Genomic DNA, 17,510 nt, shown 5'->3' with positions numbered 1-17,510 from the left:
TTTAATTTCCTGTGTTCACTATATTTATTGCCATGGGTGCAATCTTTTACAGTATGTTGCAGAATGGAAATCTAACTCCTTTTACAAAACTAAAATAATGTCCCAGGTCTCAAATATGTGGATTCTATTCCTCATTTACAAGCAGTATCTGAGTTAGTGAATGTGTCTCTTTGTGAACAAGTACAATACAAGCTTGAATTCAGTGAGATCATTCTGACTTTGCAAATTGCCCTTGCTGCAGAAATTCAAAGCTATTAGTTAGTTCTGATCAAATTAGCCTGTTTTGAAACCAGTGTGTTACTAGCCTGCTTCTTTCCAGCTGTGCCATGATGTTTGATAATCTGTTTCCATGCTTGTATTGTTCTGTAAAACATTCCAGTCAAGAATTAATCAGTATATTTTAACTCCAACATGACAGCTTCAAAGAATGTATTTCAAATTATTTGGCTTTACTTTATTTTTGTTTTATTTAGATCTGTAGCAGACTTTTGCAGCTGATTGAAATAAGAGCACAATTATAAGATATCTTTGCAATTCTAATTAAACAGTTAATTGGTAGTGGTGACTTATCATACCTTACATTTAGCATTAGTGAATAGCAATATAGGAAGCAGAAGCAACAAAACTAGCATTATTTTTCCCTTGCAAAACTCTGAACCCAATTCTGCTTTAAATTTAACAAGCTTATTTGATAACAGTGTTACATCATAATTTGTTCAAAAGTCTCCAGCTCTCAGTTGGAGATGAACAGTGTTTATAATTGGGTACTGCTGAAGGTGGAAAGTGCACATCATATACTACCACACAAATAATTTTCAAATAGGATATGTGGAGTAAAGAACAAAAGCTAAATTGCATCCCTGTAACTGAATTCAAAAAGCATGGAAAAAAACTGCAGCAGAAATGTGAAAAAGCAGATGAAGATTGGCACACCTATAATTTAAGAAAACCTTCCTTTACAAAATAGGAAAAGATACCATTTACTAACATCTCCTTATCCCTCCTAAACTAAAGCATGTTTCCTATAGTAAAAAAAATGGTTGTGTTGAATATGAAAAAAATTACAATATTAAATCATCCTTAAATCTGTTATAGGACATATGAAAGGTAGTCCTACAGAATAGTATAATGTAGTTTGTTTACAGCTCCTGATATCAGGGAAGAGAATTTGTTCTTCTATGATGTGAAGGGAGATAATTCCTTCAGAAACATAATTTCTATCTATCATTGTCATTTTGATTTTAAACTTCAAATGAAAATTAATGTCTGCTACTATTGTTAATTATAAAATGGAAAATGCAAAAAAAGTATTTTTTTCTCAATTCAATTATTAGGCAAAATATTTTGATTTCTTTCAAGATTGTAAGCATAGAAAATGGAAGAATAATCCAAAAGAGAAAAAATAATGTGGCTATATCCGTCTCAATACCAAAATATATATTATTACATCTTATAATTTATGATCTGATGAACAAACCTCAACATGGAAAAACTGAGATCCAACTAATTCCTTCACCTTGAAAGCTATTTGTGTATTTTTATTAAATACATGTAATGGTGCATCCTCATGTAATGCTAAAAACCATGAACTGTTCTGTTCTATCAAACCCACAATCTTCAAAGGAAGAGTTTCTAGAATCTCACATGGCTGTCTTTTCTCATTTAAACAGTCCTGCTGGAGACCTTGGGTTTGATTAAGTAGTGAAGGACTGAGTAGGAAAAAAATAGAGTTTTGAAATTATTTATTGTTAATGTACGTGTTTGCCTCATTCAATGCAACTGCATCTTCTACTACTTTTACTTTTACTTTTACTTTTACTTTTACTTTTACTTTTACTTTTACTTTTACTTATTGCAATGCATTTCCATAACTTAAAAAACCAATTTGGTTATATTTTCTAGTCAGATAGTTCTCTTCATAAAGCTCAGTGAAAGCTCATATAGCATTTAAAGTTCATTTCCACCCAGATTTTGGCAAGCAGTCTTTTAATACAGAGGAATCATATTTAAATTATCCATGCTAAATGACAGATTTTAATTGCACTTCATACTTTTCTTTCCTCTTTTACACTATAGTGATTTGGAATATTGAGCAAGCACGTTAAATCCCTGGCATGTAGTGAGTATTCATTTAAAAGGTAAATGGCACTGGAATGGAATATGCTTACTGTTTCCATCAAAGGGTGCTGTTCTATTCTGTCAGGGCTCAATCCTGGATGGTGCTTCGTAGCTATAAATATGACTGACTGCGTTGGCAACAATTTCAAACTGTGTCTTTCAAGGACACAGCCATAATGCTTATTTACACATTGATTTCAGCTTACTCACTTGAGTGACTAAGGGCTGTTGACACAGGTATCACATTACCAGATTGAATTTGTCTCATTTAACATATCAAAAATCAAAGACAAATGAAACGTTGAGCAGAACTGGTTTTCAGCTCCAGTCTATATCTCCTTACTAATTCTGTTAACAATTTCCCAGACACTTTCACCTCCTTTTCACTCCCTTTTTATCCTAAGGATAGAGAAAAAAAAACTTTTCATCTATTTTATTTTAAAACAGTAAAAAGGTAAATGAAGGTAAATGAAGAAACTAGTTTCATAGAACAAATAAGATATGCAATAGTCTGAAATACTATAATCTCTTGTGAAGAGAAAAGGAAAGATAAGGAAATGAAAGGGGCAGCTACCATTTTACTGACATCACAGAAGTCTGCTTTATTAAAAATCAAGTGGCTTTAAATGCCATAGGGCCAATAAAAGTAATGAGATGTGATCTCGAGTCAGTGAGTGATGTGAAGCCAATTCCTTCTCAGGGGTTTAAGCTGTAAGATCCACATTAATGTATTAGTATCAGTAGATGAAACATAACGAATACTACATCTCATTTACATAATGGATGAGACTGGTGAAGCTGTTCCAGATGGTAGATGAGCACCTTGAGCCAAAAGAGGATTTTTTTTTCCCTTTTTGCATATCAGTATCCACAAGTCTGAATTGCTGAGATTAGATCAGTCTGATAAGAATATGGATTTTGAGTGATTTGTTGCCCTTAAATATGAAGAAAGTTAAATACCCATCAAGAACAACAGCATTCCATGCAGCTGTGAGGCCTTCTTTTCTTATTGATATGTCTGGTAGTACACTAGAGGTGTAAATGTCATAGAAAACTTTATTCTCTGACCAGTCCTGCTTAACATGCCATCAAAGAGTTAATTCACATGTTCAGTCAGACATGCATTGTAGGGGTTTAGTACCTTAACACACACACTATGTACATTGTGAGGAAATGCTGGGCTATTAATGAAATCAGTAAAACACCCAAATGTTCAAACAGGCTAAAGACAAATGAGAATGTGGTGTCCTTTCTTGCAACCATAGGCTTGCTTTATAAATGTTCAAGTTTGGCACAGGTGAAAAATCAAATACATTGGATCAGCTTCATCAATATATTGAATTATGTGTTACTGGAAGATGGACTCTGTTTTGCCACTGAAAGAAGAAACTGATGTCCTTTATGACTTATTATTGGAGAAGGCTGTTTTTGTAAATAAGCTAAAGTGCAAGAAATGTTTACCCTGGGTCTTAAGCACTGTGCTGTAAGTGTTTCAAGGATCCCAGTAAGCCCATTGGTAAGAGACTTCTGTGCATCTACTAGTAATGAAAAATTTTAGCTAGACTGATTTGTGTGATTTGCTTGTTATGTTATAATATACTATGGTTAAGTCAACTTTTGTTAAGCCAATAATATGTCAGAATCAGACCCCATTTTACAGATTTACAGCTAGGAAAAAGTCCCATCTTACCATTTTCCCTTTCCCTGGTTAGAATGGCAATGACATTATAGACTTTTCCCCTTCATTTTAGACTGTGAAGTCCACTTCCTGGTATAACTGTGGCATTTTCTGTCAGTGTCTGCTGTTCCAGGAGGCTATTCCATCGCCAACATTATGTTCTGAGGCATGTTAAGTTATTCAAATTTTTTGCTCATTTATCAAATGTATTTAGCATAAAAGCGTCTTTTGAAGGAGTGATGTAGTTATTGTAGAGACGTGCAAGTGAAACAGAGGAGATGATGTTTTTTTCTTGGTGGCCTGATGCTAATTCAGTGTCTGGAGGGGGCCTAGCTGGACTACTGTTTCATAGCTTTTTCTACCTGGAACACAACATCTAAAAGAGATGTAAAGAATGATAATTGAAACATTATAGATTTGCATGTGAGTGTGTGTCTGTGTGTGTGTGTGCACACACACTGTTGAGTATATTCATTTCTTGGAGGTGGGGGTGGGAAGGAGTTACGCAGACCACTTGGTACAAGGACGTCTCATATTTGAGGTACAAGCTCAGAAAGTCTGCCAACAATTTTTGGATTTGAAAATCTTAACACCTTTCCTTCCTTAAACATTGGCTTGACTTTTTTGTATATATAAAAAACAAAACAAAAAGTTTACAGAAAATTCCTATGCAAGGAATTGCAGAAGGAAAGAAGGAAATATTTCTGAATACTGGAAAGATTCATGTGGAATTCCCAGTACTCAGAAACCCAAGCAGGTTAAATGCTACTGTGTGCAATTTACAGCATCTGCTACTTTGCAGGTTTCTGCTCCACAGTAAAGAGAAGGTAAAGAAGCTCTTGGATCTGTGAGGCTTGAAAAATAGATTTTTTTCAATGTTCTCTTCTGTTAATTGACTTTGTTTCTGCTGTGGTTCTAAGACTTTGTGAAAAAGTAACATCTATGTTTAAAAAGTCTTTTTTTTTTTAACATTGATACCAACAAATGCTGGGTTACACCTTGACAAGAGGTCAAATTATGAGGATGCATTAAGTTATTAATCTGCTTCCCAAACAGCCCTCATATAACAGAGAGTAGAGGGAAGTAAGGAGGAAAGGGGGGAAATGAAGTACAACTCTAAAAGCACTACATTTAAATTATTTCAAAATATAACTCTATAAAGAGATGTTTTACCACACCATATAGCAAATTAACTCCTGATGGAACAACCTTTCAAAAATATTAAATTTAAAAAAATACTAATGAAAGTATTTTAAGAAGGTTTTCTTTTTTCATTTGCCCTCACTTCTTTCATTTCTTAAAAGTCAGTAACAAAATTGCTGTTAACTTGATGTATTTTCCTTTCCTTCTGGCCCATGAACACAATTATGGGCTTGTGAATCACTGGAAAGAGGATAAGATGCCTCCAAAATAATAACAGTGTTGGAAGGTGAGGTGAAATGAGGAAGCTATGATGCAAATGCATCCCTTTGTGCTATGTGAAGCAGAAAATGAAGGCATCTTTCATTGCAGAGAAGTGAATCTGAAACACATTTAGGAACAGCTAGATTTATGTTGAGTTAATATTAAGTTAATATTGATTGAGATGAAACAGCAAAACCTGAGGAGACACACTCATTCATATTATTATGTACTTTTGGCAGCTCTATTTTTCTGTGAGCTTAATGAACGATATAGTCAAACTAATTCATCCCTAAAGGTTTGCCTTATTTAGAGATCTCATACTGTCTGCTTTGTCTATCTTCTTTTAATTTGTTCAAACAAACACTTTTTCGATCCTTAAATTAAGTTGGCTTTTCGTTTTTCCCCCAAGACAATTGCACATCATTAGAGAGGTGGTGGAACAAGTACAATTGCAAACATCTGCTACTGCAGCGCAGTGATGCCGTAAACTGATCTGCAGTCTCTGTGACTGTCAGGACTTCAAGTTTATGCAAAGGTCACATTGTTTGATTGCAGACAAATGACTCTGGGATTTCATGCCATCATTCAGGGCTTATAAACCCATTTTGATTATTTAGTAAAGTTGTTCTGTGAAAGGAGAAACTATATGAAGTCAAGTAAGGGTCCAGAACTGCTCCTGTATGTGTTTTTTGTTACTTCAGGAACAGAGTCAATCATTGACAGTGCATTGCATTTCCAGTGCTGGGGCCTAGAACTTTGCAGTTGGGAACTATGCAGAACATTGCATAGTAATGTCATAGTATGATATAATGAATTATTAAATTGCATTTGTCCTAGGCATGGCACTTTCAGTTGATACATAATGTGAATACTGCACATGAATAGACTCTATTCTTGAACTTAAAACTGAGGATTTGTGTGTGTGTGGTTTTTTTTTTTTTTTGTTGCTTTGGGGGTTTTTTTGTGTTCTTTTTGTGCTTGTTTTTTTTTTTGGCTAGTCACTTTTTGGTTTTCTTTCTTTTCATTTTTACTGTCAGTGTACAAAAGTGGCTTATTTATAATTACTTGTATCCTATCTTTTACAGCCTGGCAACCTCTGTATGATCCAACAGGAATTTTTTCCCTTAACAAGGAAATAAAATTTCCCAATTACAGAAACTAGCTGTAAATAAGTCATCTTTACCTAAATCCTAAAATGTTCTCACACTCCCAGCTCTAGCTGTAGTCAGAGAAACTGTGTACCTATTTCCCTTTAGAAATAAGGATCTTAATTTTATTTGGACAAATCTTGAGTTAGTGTAAATTTGAATTGCTTCATTGCCTTCTGAAGAGTGATAGCAATTTATGCCAGCTCAGAATGTGATGCTTAATCTTGGTACAGAGAAGGAAGGTGATAAAAAGAGCACCTCATATCAAGTTAAAAAAAATAGCCTCTGGTCTTAAGACAAAATGATGGAAAATTTAATGCAAGTTATAAATAGGGCCATTAATTTGATATACAATGCTCTAGCAGTATACTCCATTAAGCATCCATATTTACTTAACTGCTACTGTGCTACCAACATGACATAGCAAAGTTATTATGGGAAACCCTTCTGTCATATTGTATTACTTTTGTGTCTCAAACTTGGTTAAAATGCACAGTTGTACAACAAAATTTCTACATTTGTGAAGTGCCCACCTATTATCATAATATCCTATGTTAAAACAGGGATGAAGAAATATCTTATATTTGATTCTGAATCTCCTTGTTCTGTGAGTTTAGACTTGACTCAAGTAAAATTAAATTTTACTTTGATGTGAAAAACATGAAAATCTTGTGTGAAAAAAACCCATGGAATTGTTATTAATCATTTTTTAAATCACAAATTTTAAAAAAGAGGGAGAAAAAAAGAATAAAGAAAGAAAAAAAAATTATAGGGTTAGATGATTGTGTAATGAAGGTAAATTGAGTTTCTGTCTCAGACAAGGGCCAAAGGCAGGAGCACCCTTCCAACTGTTGTGATCAAAAAGACAGACTCACAAGGACCTCCAAGGTCAGTGAATTCAATTGTCATAAAAGCAGGTAATTTTTCATAGTGTCTTATATGTGTAATTCATAATGTCACATTACATTGACTACAGATGGCTTGGGGGAGAGGTTTGTTCTCACTATTCTTTACTATTCTTTTGTGATTACAAACAACTCCTAATTAGTATCTTAAATATGTTAAATGCAGTCCCTCCTAAAATTTCCAGGTCCTTAGATTATTACTACTTTCCTCTCACTTCAGTAAACAGTGCACAAGGGTGTGTGACAAAGAATATCAATGCAGAACTGCATGCTGAGTGGAGAGGTTATCCAATTAGATTCTGCAGTGGTCTCTTCTGGCCTGTTTTCACTTTTCCCATGGATCAGTTCAGTAGTGGCAATTGTGCAGAAAGTAGACTTGAAATAGCACAAGGAGCTGTAGTAACAGCTTCACAGTTAACTCGCTCAATGCCTTTCCCCCATCACAGTGATTTTTATAAATTGACGCTTGGTTTCTTGACTTGTTGTGGGGTGAAGCTTTTCTGATGTTTTTATTAGTTGGGGATGTTTTTAGGTTATCTGGCTTGGGTTTTTCAAGTATTTTTATTCCTCTTGTTCAGCTTTCATCCATGAAGTTTTCTTCAAAGAAACACAACAAAAACCCAGGTTTTCTCCAGCTGAAGATGCATCTTATGTCCCTAGGAAAGAAAGAATGAATTGTCTGACAAGTGATATAAAAAACTTGCTTTGATTCTTCTTGAGTCTGTAACTTTTATGTATATAAGTTAACTAGACGACTTCAGTCAGTAATATACATAAAGAATTTCATTCACATTAACATGTTTTTAATACTTAAAGAAATATGGATTAATTATAAGCATCTCCAACAGATCTATAGAAAAGACTAAACCAGACTAGAACAGCCTAGACTAGACTATTTCAGTTGAAAGGGACTTGTAGCCATCATCTAATCAAGCTGCCTGACTAATTCAGGGCTGACCAAAAGTTAAAAGTGCTGTTAATGGCATCATCCACATGTCTTGAACACTGACAGGCTCATGACCCCTCTATAATCCTGTGTTTGACCACCCTCTTGGTAAAGGAATGCTTCCTTATGTGCAGTTGGAATGTCAACTGGTGACACTTTGAACCATTCCCATAGGTGTCCTCACTGGATGTCAGAGAGGTAATCTGCACCTGCCTCTGCATTTCCCCTCTGCAGGAAACTGTAGGGAACAACAAGATCTTAAGCATAGTTAAGAGCATGAGCATTTTCATCTGTAGGATTTAGAAGCATATAATTATCTTTTTGTAGATGCAATTTTAATTCATCCAAAGACTGGAAAAGAGCTGTGACTTGTTACAACCTGTGGAATTAAAATGCTATTGATAAAAGATTGGCATGTTCTGACTAGCAGTAGCCTTGTTTTCAGTAGGAATCAAAACTCTGGGTATGATACCTATGCCTCAGAAGAATTAATTATTTTTTTCCAAAAGAGAAATGTATTGAGGAAATATTTTACAATCAGTGCATCTTTTTTGATACAATTACAAGCACAAAATTTTGGAATTTATCCCAAATATTTCTGTACCAGAAGCAACTCTTCCAGTCATTACAGGGGTTTGTGCCCATAACCACTTGCAATACTTTATGTACTGATATTTGTTGACAGTAAGATCATGCTATGGCAGATATCTGAAAATAACTGATGGGAAAATTACAAAGACAAATGGATCATAGCTTCTCTCTTGAGGTGTTTGTTAGAAACTGCAGTTCCTTTGCTATACCTTTTCTCCTTTTTGCTTTCTTCTTGCAAGTTCTCCCAAATCACTAATCAATGTTTCAGTCCTTACATGTTTCATCCAAGACAAATAGAAAGGGAGGAAAACAGCATTTCTTATACCAAATGGCCACTGAAAGATTTTGCAGTGAACCATCAAAACAGTTTACATCCACTGTTTCAGGAGACCATGATTTATGCAATGTTTCAAAACCTGTCTCCAGAAGTGTTGTTCTTCACACTCAGTATCCCTTTAGGATATAGTGAAGTCATTGAATTCATTGCCAGACTTCAGCCATATGAAAAATGACACATTTTTTCTTTTAATTGCCTCTCTAATTTAGATATTCCAAATGTTTAAAATATCTTTATTTTTATGTAGAAGAAACCATACAGACATGCAAAGAAAAGCATGTAAATATTTGTATTCTTCCAACTATTCCACTGACAAGAAGAAATGAAAATCAAAGTTGCTAACTATAAGAAGAAAAGGAATAATTTTAAAGTGATGCATTGAGGTTTTTTGGAATGCATGTTTGAAATCCTAAAAACTGTTCTTAAGAGAATCTCAGTGATCTAGAAATCACTCTGAAAAAGCTGCTATTCTTTGAATGCTATCTCACTCTTTGGTGTGTAGTAATTGAACTAATAGAAAGTTTTATTCAATCTTAGAGAAACCTAACCCAGCTTGAAATTAGTTTTTGATCATAATTCCTTCTTGGAGAAATCAATACAAAGGTAGTAAGCATTGTGTCCCTTCCACAAGTATTTAAAATGCTGTATTCCTGCTGTATAATAGCCTATTTCATACCAATATAATCTGAGCTACAAAAAGTCAGCTAATTCCATTTTGGATAATGAAGCTATGCTCTGAACACTTCAGAGCTATCAGTCAGACACAGTATGTTTGATACAGTTATGTTTCCAAGATCTTCTGAATGCTCGAGGGTCTAGAATATAGATGAAAGTTACAGAGCAAACAAATAATAAAATCAAAGTTAAAAGTGGGGACTGAAGTGGTAAATCAGCTAGATGCCCTTTATCTCTGGAGATCAGTGTTCCAATTCTGCGTCAGGACCCATAGTGAAAATAATTTTAATGGCTTCATTCTGATCCCCTGAGTGCAGTTTATCCATATTACAGATTTCACTGTACCATTAGGAATGACATATATTTTTCTCCTAAAGAAAGATGTGGAACAGGAGTAACAGGGGATACTTCACAGACCAGGATTGATGTATGTTGGCAAAGCAATGTGTGAAAACTGTGGGCTCATAATAGCCAGGGGATTAAGTGGGGATTAAGGTGCAGTGAAAGGGGCTATTGAGAACTCTGAATGACCCCTCTCTGCACAATAGTGCTAATATTCAGGCCTTAGCTTTGTGAACACAATTTTTATCAGTATAGTTATTAACTGTAATGTATTAATATATATATGAAGATTGGGAGTTGTAGTAGCTTATCTCTTACAAGGCTGGGTGCTGCAAATAAAAAAAAGTGAAAACTTTTCACTTTTTCTGATCTAAAATTGTAATAAAAACAATAGTAGGTTGCATTTTAGAGACATTGCAATAACAATAGTAAACTAGTATGCTTGTAGAGTTTATTCAGTATTTTTTATGAAAGCTGTAGAGAGTTGAGGCTCATAAACATGAAGAGCAGCTTGATTTATCAGAGGTAATAATCCAAACCATTTTTAGTGTTATGTTCTTGGTCAGTGTTTTATGCATCACAGACTGGGTTTGGAGTTTATTTCTCCTTTCTTTTTGTCTCATAATTTAGCTCAAATCTAATCTCCTTGTACCAGCTTTTTCACCCCCATGAGTTGTTTCTATTGTTCTTCAGATTATAATTAATGTAGCTGTCCTTTACAGTCACATTTACTCTCACTTCATCTGGAAATGTCTAAATGATAGTGTTGATCCATTTATGAATATCAGTGGATCCATTTCCTGAATATAACTTCAGGAATTCCCAGAGGCTGAGTTTTTTAAAGCAATTGCCTCCAAATTAGTACCTTGAATGTCACTGGTACTGTCTTGCCCGAGAGACCCTCCAACATTGCATTCAGCTAAAAGGAATAAAAAAATGCATGAACTGACACTGTCAACAAGAGCATCTTTGTAATATTATCTGTGTTTTGTCAGTTACTCCCTCACTTTTCTGGCCCTTCTGTGAATAAATGATTTTTTGGGAGCTGCAGAAAAGATCCTCTGGTCAAAACTGCAGCAGTGAAGCACTGAATGTCCCTCTCCAGTCCAGCAAGGTGCTTTACATCAGCTAGAAAATTATTCATGGTGGACCACAAAGGGAAACAGGGAGAACTATAGCAAGTTCCCACTACTGTTATGTCTCATCTCGAGTTTGTAAGCAACTTGGCTCGCAGAGGACCCTTAACTAGGTAAAAAGCAGCCTGCAAACCCTTGCAGAAGCTGTAATTTTTTGCGTTTCTTGAAATGAATAACGTATGCTATACGAAGGAGTTCATCAAAAAAACACTGTTTTGGTTTTTCTACAAAAAAGCTTGAGAAATCCTCTGCATGTGTAGGTAAAAAGAGTTTTGGTATATTACCTCTTTGGCCATAAACTCAAGAATAAATACTGACCCTATAGAACATTACAAAGTTCTAACCCTGGCCTCCATGGGGCCAAGACTTAGTGCTCTGAAGGCTGGAGCTGCTATGTTGGAGCACTGGCTAAAGGTTAATTTGGGTGAAAGCTTTTTAAAATCTTATCCCATCCACCATTCTGAAGCATCACTTAGCTTCAAGTTGGGAAAGATTCAAAGAATAATTTGCTTTTACTTTTATGGGCAAATAGGAGATAAGAGTTACAGGACTGTAGAGCACTTGGAAAGGAGAGCAACAGGGAAGGAGAGCAACGATGGAAGGAAAGATGGAGGAGGAAGAAGGGGGGACTATTGATTTCCAGGTCCAGGATGTGCTGGACTTGGATGAATCTGGGCATGAGCAACAGAAGTTGAACTTTTTCATGTCCTTCAACTTCTACACCCAACGTGCTTTTAGAAAATAAAATCAATTTACTTGAGGAAAGAAAAGGATTAATTGAGCAAGTCTGTTAAAGGAATCAATTTCTTTTTTATATGCTTTAAACCAAAATATTCTCCATAAGCCCTTCAGTACTCTGAAACAAACAACCGATAAAGGAAAAAAAGCTTTTAAAATGAAATATTTTCCTTGGCATCAAGTTTTCGCACAAAGTGTGCTTCTGCTGAAATACCAGCTGTGAAATGTGTTCCATGAAGTCAAGAGAAAGTCTTAATCTTCCAGTTGTTGGCATTTTACTTATGCATTCAGCATATGTTATTATCATTCCTCTTGTTATTACAGAACATGGTTTCAAAACTAGCTTTGTCTTTGTTCAATGACAATGGTTATGGACAAATTAGAGTTTAAAAATGCATTCTTGTCTTGTATTTGAAATTCCAAGACAGTTTTTCATGCAGCAAGGAATTTCAAAAGCTACTTGGAAAAAAGCATAGGAAAAAATACATATAGTTACAAAAGTACCATACTATGCTTTTATATATGTATATACTTTGGTTATTTTCAGTAGATTACTGCAAAATTATTGCAATGTAACCTTAGCATAACATTAATTTTGCTCTAAGAATAAAATGCAGCAGAAAGTGTAAAAGGGAAAAAAAGCAGATGCACTTTTTGCTAATCCCAGGCTAATGTGTGTGCTCTCATGAAAACCACAAATAGTTTAAGGACTTGACATTAAACCAAGGGAAATTTGTAGATACTGACCAGCTGTGGTTTCATTCCATCTAGAAATTTAAAGTAAATTTATGACAAATCTAATCCTAAACCACAAATTCATCCTTATTGCAGATCTATCGATGCCAGGGATCTTGGAGAAATTAGATAATTAGGATATTATTCATTTAATTCCACAGGGAATGGCTATCAAGCTGCTTCCATCATTCTCCCATTCAAAAGAAAGAATTCAATTTTTTTCCACAATCAGTAAAATATCTTACACTTGTCTGAAGCATCAGAATTAGGAACTGTTATGGAATGTTAGTTCCTGTAAGATGAAATAAAAATTTGTCACAATGGCTTATCTATGGGAGAGCTCTTCTCTAACAATTGCCATAGAATGCAAAGTCAGTTTACTGTCCTGTGCATGGATATGGATTGGAACACTGTGCAACTTGGAGAAAGGCTGTCTCCCAGTGTAACTCAAATGATAATATGTTTAGGTGATTGCAGATAACTCATAAGACAACCTATTGTGAGGTTTCAGGCAACCTTTGCAGTCTTATAGAATCTACTTATATACCAATGTACTCCAGTCAGATACTGACATACTTCAGCGCTCATGCATGCTCCTGCTCCCAACCAATTACAATTTGCCCTTGAGATACTGCCTAAGAAGGATAACTGCATGTACTGGATGTGATGAGCAATAAGGCTATATTTCTCTGTACCACATACACAGAGAATTTTTTAAAAGGTCATTAAAATCTGTGAAGAAAAAATTAAAAAGTCAGGATCCAGGAAAAAGAGATATACAAGTCAAAGCAAAATTAATGGTATTTTTTTCTTTTTCTCCTGCACGCTTCTATAAGTTTCCCAAAAAAAAAGAAAAAAACAAATAAGCCCCCACCAAACCTCAAATGGTATTACACTGAATTTATAAGAAAAAATAAAAGTACATCACTTTAGAATCTAAAGGTCTATTTTCTAAAAAAAACCATTCTGACTAACACTATGGCCAGTTGCCTACAATAATGGAAATTTCTGTAGCCAGAGTAAACTCTGCTGCTAAGGTTACTTGTCTTCACTGCTTCAATGTTTCATCAGAAATAATTTTATGACAGAGAAGTTCAAGGATGAATTCAGGTTTTTACACCCTCTTGGTCATTGATTCTGTGAGAAAAAATAATCCACTGAAGTTTACAATTGTTTTGCATTCTCCAAGTTTGCAGCACCTGCTGCATAGAGCTTTGACTCCACACCCAAACTTCAGTGTATGCTGTGATATGACTTGCATCTACCTGTAAGGATGTGTTTGTGCCTGTGAAGACATGACAATTAAATAACAGTACTCAAGGTGACATCCACTACTGCAGGCTTGCATCCCAGTCATGTACTTCATTGCACAGTGTCTGGAGGAGTAGTTGTTATTTTAGTTCTAATTAACTAATTCTCCTTCCCTCCTTATTGTCACAACAAATTGGTTACAGACCTTCTAAATAGTCTTTCTATAACAAAAGTAGGCAAATATGCAGGAATGTCTGCAAAACACTTAAAATATAAATTTTGAAGAGGGAAGATGTCAAAATTATTATAGAAAATGGGTTTAGTTTGAGTGAAGTTGTCCCATCTGCCAGCATTTTCACTCATTACCTGTAATTGACTGACTGAGGTGGAAAGGACAGGCAGATTGAGGAGAGGTGAGTGCTGTTGTAGTGGATTGACCTTGGCTAGACAGCATGTGCCAACCAAGCCCCTGTATCACTCTCCACTGGACAGAGAAAAGAAAATAAGATGGAAAGCAGCTAGTAGGCTGAGATAAGACAGTTTACTAAAGTGAAAAAAATAAGCAAAGCTTTGCCTGCACGGGAGCAGAGGGGGAAAAAATTAATCTTTACTTCCTATTACTGACCAATGCTCACACACTTCCCAGGAAGTAGGGCTCCAGCACACTAGCAGTGGCTTCAGAAAGCAACCACTTTGCAAAAGAACAATAACCCTCACCCCCTATTCCTCCTTGCTCCCTTAACTTTTATATCTGAGCTGACATCACCTGGTGTGGAATATCCGTGGTTAATTTGGGTCAGCTGGCCTGCTTGTGTCCCCTCCCAGGATTTTACCCACTCCCAGCACCTTGATGGGGGTGGGAATGTTAGAGAAACAGCCCTGATGTTGTTGTCAAGAGAGGCTCCAGGTGGGGCTCTGGTGTTCCCCAGCTGCAGTGTAGGGAATATTTTGTACAGCCAGTCCTGTCTGAACAGGCTCAAGAGCTACTGCACGAACTATTTCCTGTTTGATCTGCTCAAGACCCTGTTGTTGCTCAAGGCCAGACTCAGAATGGTTTTTCTTCCAGGTCATCCAGCTAGCAGCAGCCCACCACTGCTGTTCAAAACTCATTTAATTGACTGTCTCTGAGAACAAGAATGGCAATGACTGTTGCCTAACTGATTTTCATGCTTTTTAAAGAAGGTTCCTGCTTAGGATGCAACTCTTGACTATGGACTTTCACCTGAGTTGAAGAGGTTCCTGCTCAGGATATGTATAGATTATTTTGGATGCCCATCTGGTATGATGTAAAATCTTCTTGGAGACCAGCTTAGCACAGAGTAAACCGTATGATGCAAAGGCAAATTTAAAACACTTGGAAGATTGTAATTGAGGTCAGGAGTAATACGGTTGTGTAGTCATGGTCAGTAGCTTTTTGAAGATATTTACATGGTTTAGTTTCAGACAGGTAAATAAAGGCACTTATTTCAAGAGATTTATTTCCCTAGATGTTCTATAATCAATGGACCTAAATAGATCAGATGCAGAAAGATTAAGTTAGTTGCTAGCATAGCACAGCTAGGTTTCACAGTGTGTTATTCACGGTGGAGTTTGCTCCAGTCTCCTCTAGGTAAAATTCCTTGGTTTTATATTGATCTCTCAGAGTTTCTGTGTTTTGTTATTCTTCTGTCTGTGTTATCCTTTCTTCAAAGAGTATTTGCTATCTTACTGTAGCAGAAATGCTGTGTGCATCCATACTTGTATCATTTGTAAGAGTAGTCATCTTTCTTTTGAATGCTTTAAAAATTTAAAATGTGATAGACTAAATGTAATATTCATAAGGAAAATGGAAATTTTAAAATAATTTCTGGGTAGATGCCTATGTATTGCCAACAAAACAAAGAAAATTATAGCACTGAAGAGAAAAAGAGAAATCACATATATGCAAGGACGATACTCTATCAAAGAAGGATAATTCACTTTGTCCTACCTTGGGTTAAATGCTCACTGCTGCTTGGGAAAGCTTGTGTTTCTTTTCTGCTGTGTATGTCTGTGAATGTTTTATGAACCTAACTGTGCTTAGGAATCAAGTTTCTTAGACAGACACAGTTTATTCAGAAGAATAAAGGTACAGCAGAAAGCTATTGATTTCTCAGGACTCTACGCCTTGTGAAAAATTAAGCAGACATTCCTACCAAATCAATTGTATTACCCTTGCTGTTTCAGGACTTCTTCAGGACACTCATAGCCTGTTTTCTGTGCAAAATTGTCTGTACCATCATTTCTTTCATAAAAGCTGATTTCTGCTGTCTCCTTTGTCTATGATCATTCCAGACTTTCTGAGTATGCATACACACATGTCTCTGTGTAGGAGTTGTGATGTTTATGAGGAATAAAGAGGCTGAACTCCCAAGTTTAACAAATTTAGAGGAGTGACAAATTCAAGAATCTTTGTCATAAAGATGAAGTCTTCTTTACTGATGGAACTGAAAATGCAAATTTTATACTTTTCCACAATGCTTAAATGCTGTTTGAAAAGAAACAGTACTAGATTATTGTCCTTTTGGTCTCCACTACCAAGGGTTTCTCTCTTGAAACCATCATTAAAGCTATCAGGTACAAGTACTAAGTCTTGGTAAGATTTCTTGTATCCAAAGCAGAAACTTGCTGCAGTTGCTTATTTAAATAAAATAAAGACATTTTATTTAGCAAGTGACAGCTATACAGCTTTCAGTCAGGAAATTTGCTTTATAGACATGAGCAATTATTTGTTCCACATGAACATTGTTTGTAGCTTGTCTCCTCTTTCAAACTTACTTTTTTTTTTTAAATTGCTTTTATTTTCCATCATAGTAATTCACTTCTAGCTTTCATGAACTTGAGAAAGCCTGGGTGTTTTTGCTTTTGAAATAACTTCATCAAGTTAACAAGAGTAAATTTTCCATGAAAAGATTCTGTTAACCTTTCTATGTGTTTAATACCTTTTGCAACTGTGTAACAAGGTTTTATACATCCTCATTTCTCACTTTGCTAAGACTAATGATGCTTCCTGTTTGATAATATATATTGAATAGATCCTTCCTCTAGTGAAAAATTAATAGAATTACTAGTAACTATCAATGATGAAACATTGACAAGGAAAGGCCTATTTATTTTGCAGTTAGATTTTACAGTTTCATTTTCTAATCACGAAGGGATTTGTTTCTGTATGTTAGCCATTACTCTAGGGCATATATCTGAGCACATGCTGAGGACTGGTTCCCCTACAAGTCTGGTATAACACAATGAAAATGATCAGAATCTTCTTTCTGCAGAAGTCTATGAGAGGTTGCCTGAGTAAAAATGAGCATTTGTGACAATTCTGGGGTCCGTGACAGAAGTAGGAACACATGCAACCAATACAGAGAGTTAAACTCTTGTCAAATCAGGCTTTCCTGCACTTTTGGGAAGGTTCATGAGCCCAAGAAAAATTACAGCTTTTTACGCTATGAACAATAAACCTCTAAACATGATCAGGTTTGCTTTGA

General features: G+C 35.5%; 1 long non-coding RNA gene across 2 annotated transcripts in view; it reads right to left on the bottom strand.

Annotated features, from left to right (window-relative positions):
• Nucleotides 1–430: 430 nt before the first annotated feature.
• Nucleotides 431–17,510, bottom strand: part of LOC139589860 (uncharacterized) — a 78,625-nt gene continuing 61,545 nt past the window's right edge. For both annotated transcript variants that reach the window (XR_011679148.1, XR_011679149.1), the window contains one exon: nucleotides 431–7,909. This is a non-coding gene — a long non-coding RNA (uncharacterized lncRNA). The remainder of the gene's footprint in view (nucleotides 7,910–17,510) is intronic.

Source organism: Agelaius tricolor, unplaced genomic scaffold, assembly GCF_023055355.1.
Source record: "Agelaius tricolor isolate 1412-34295 unplaced genomic scaffold, bAgeTri1.0.p SCAF_5, whole genome shotgun sequence".
NCBI classification, from domain to species: domain Eukaryota; kingdom Metazoa; phylum Chordata; class Aves; order Passeriformes; family Icteridae; genus Agelaius; species Agelaius tricolor.
Note: the sequence above shows the minus strand (reverse complement) of the source record. Positions and strands in the feature narration are given on the sequence as shown.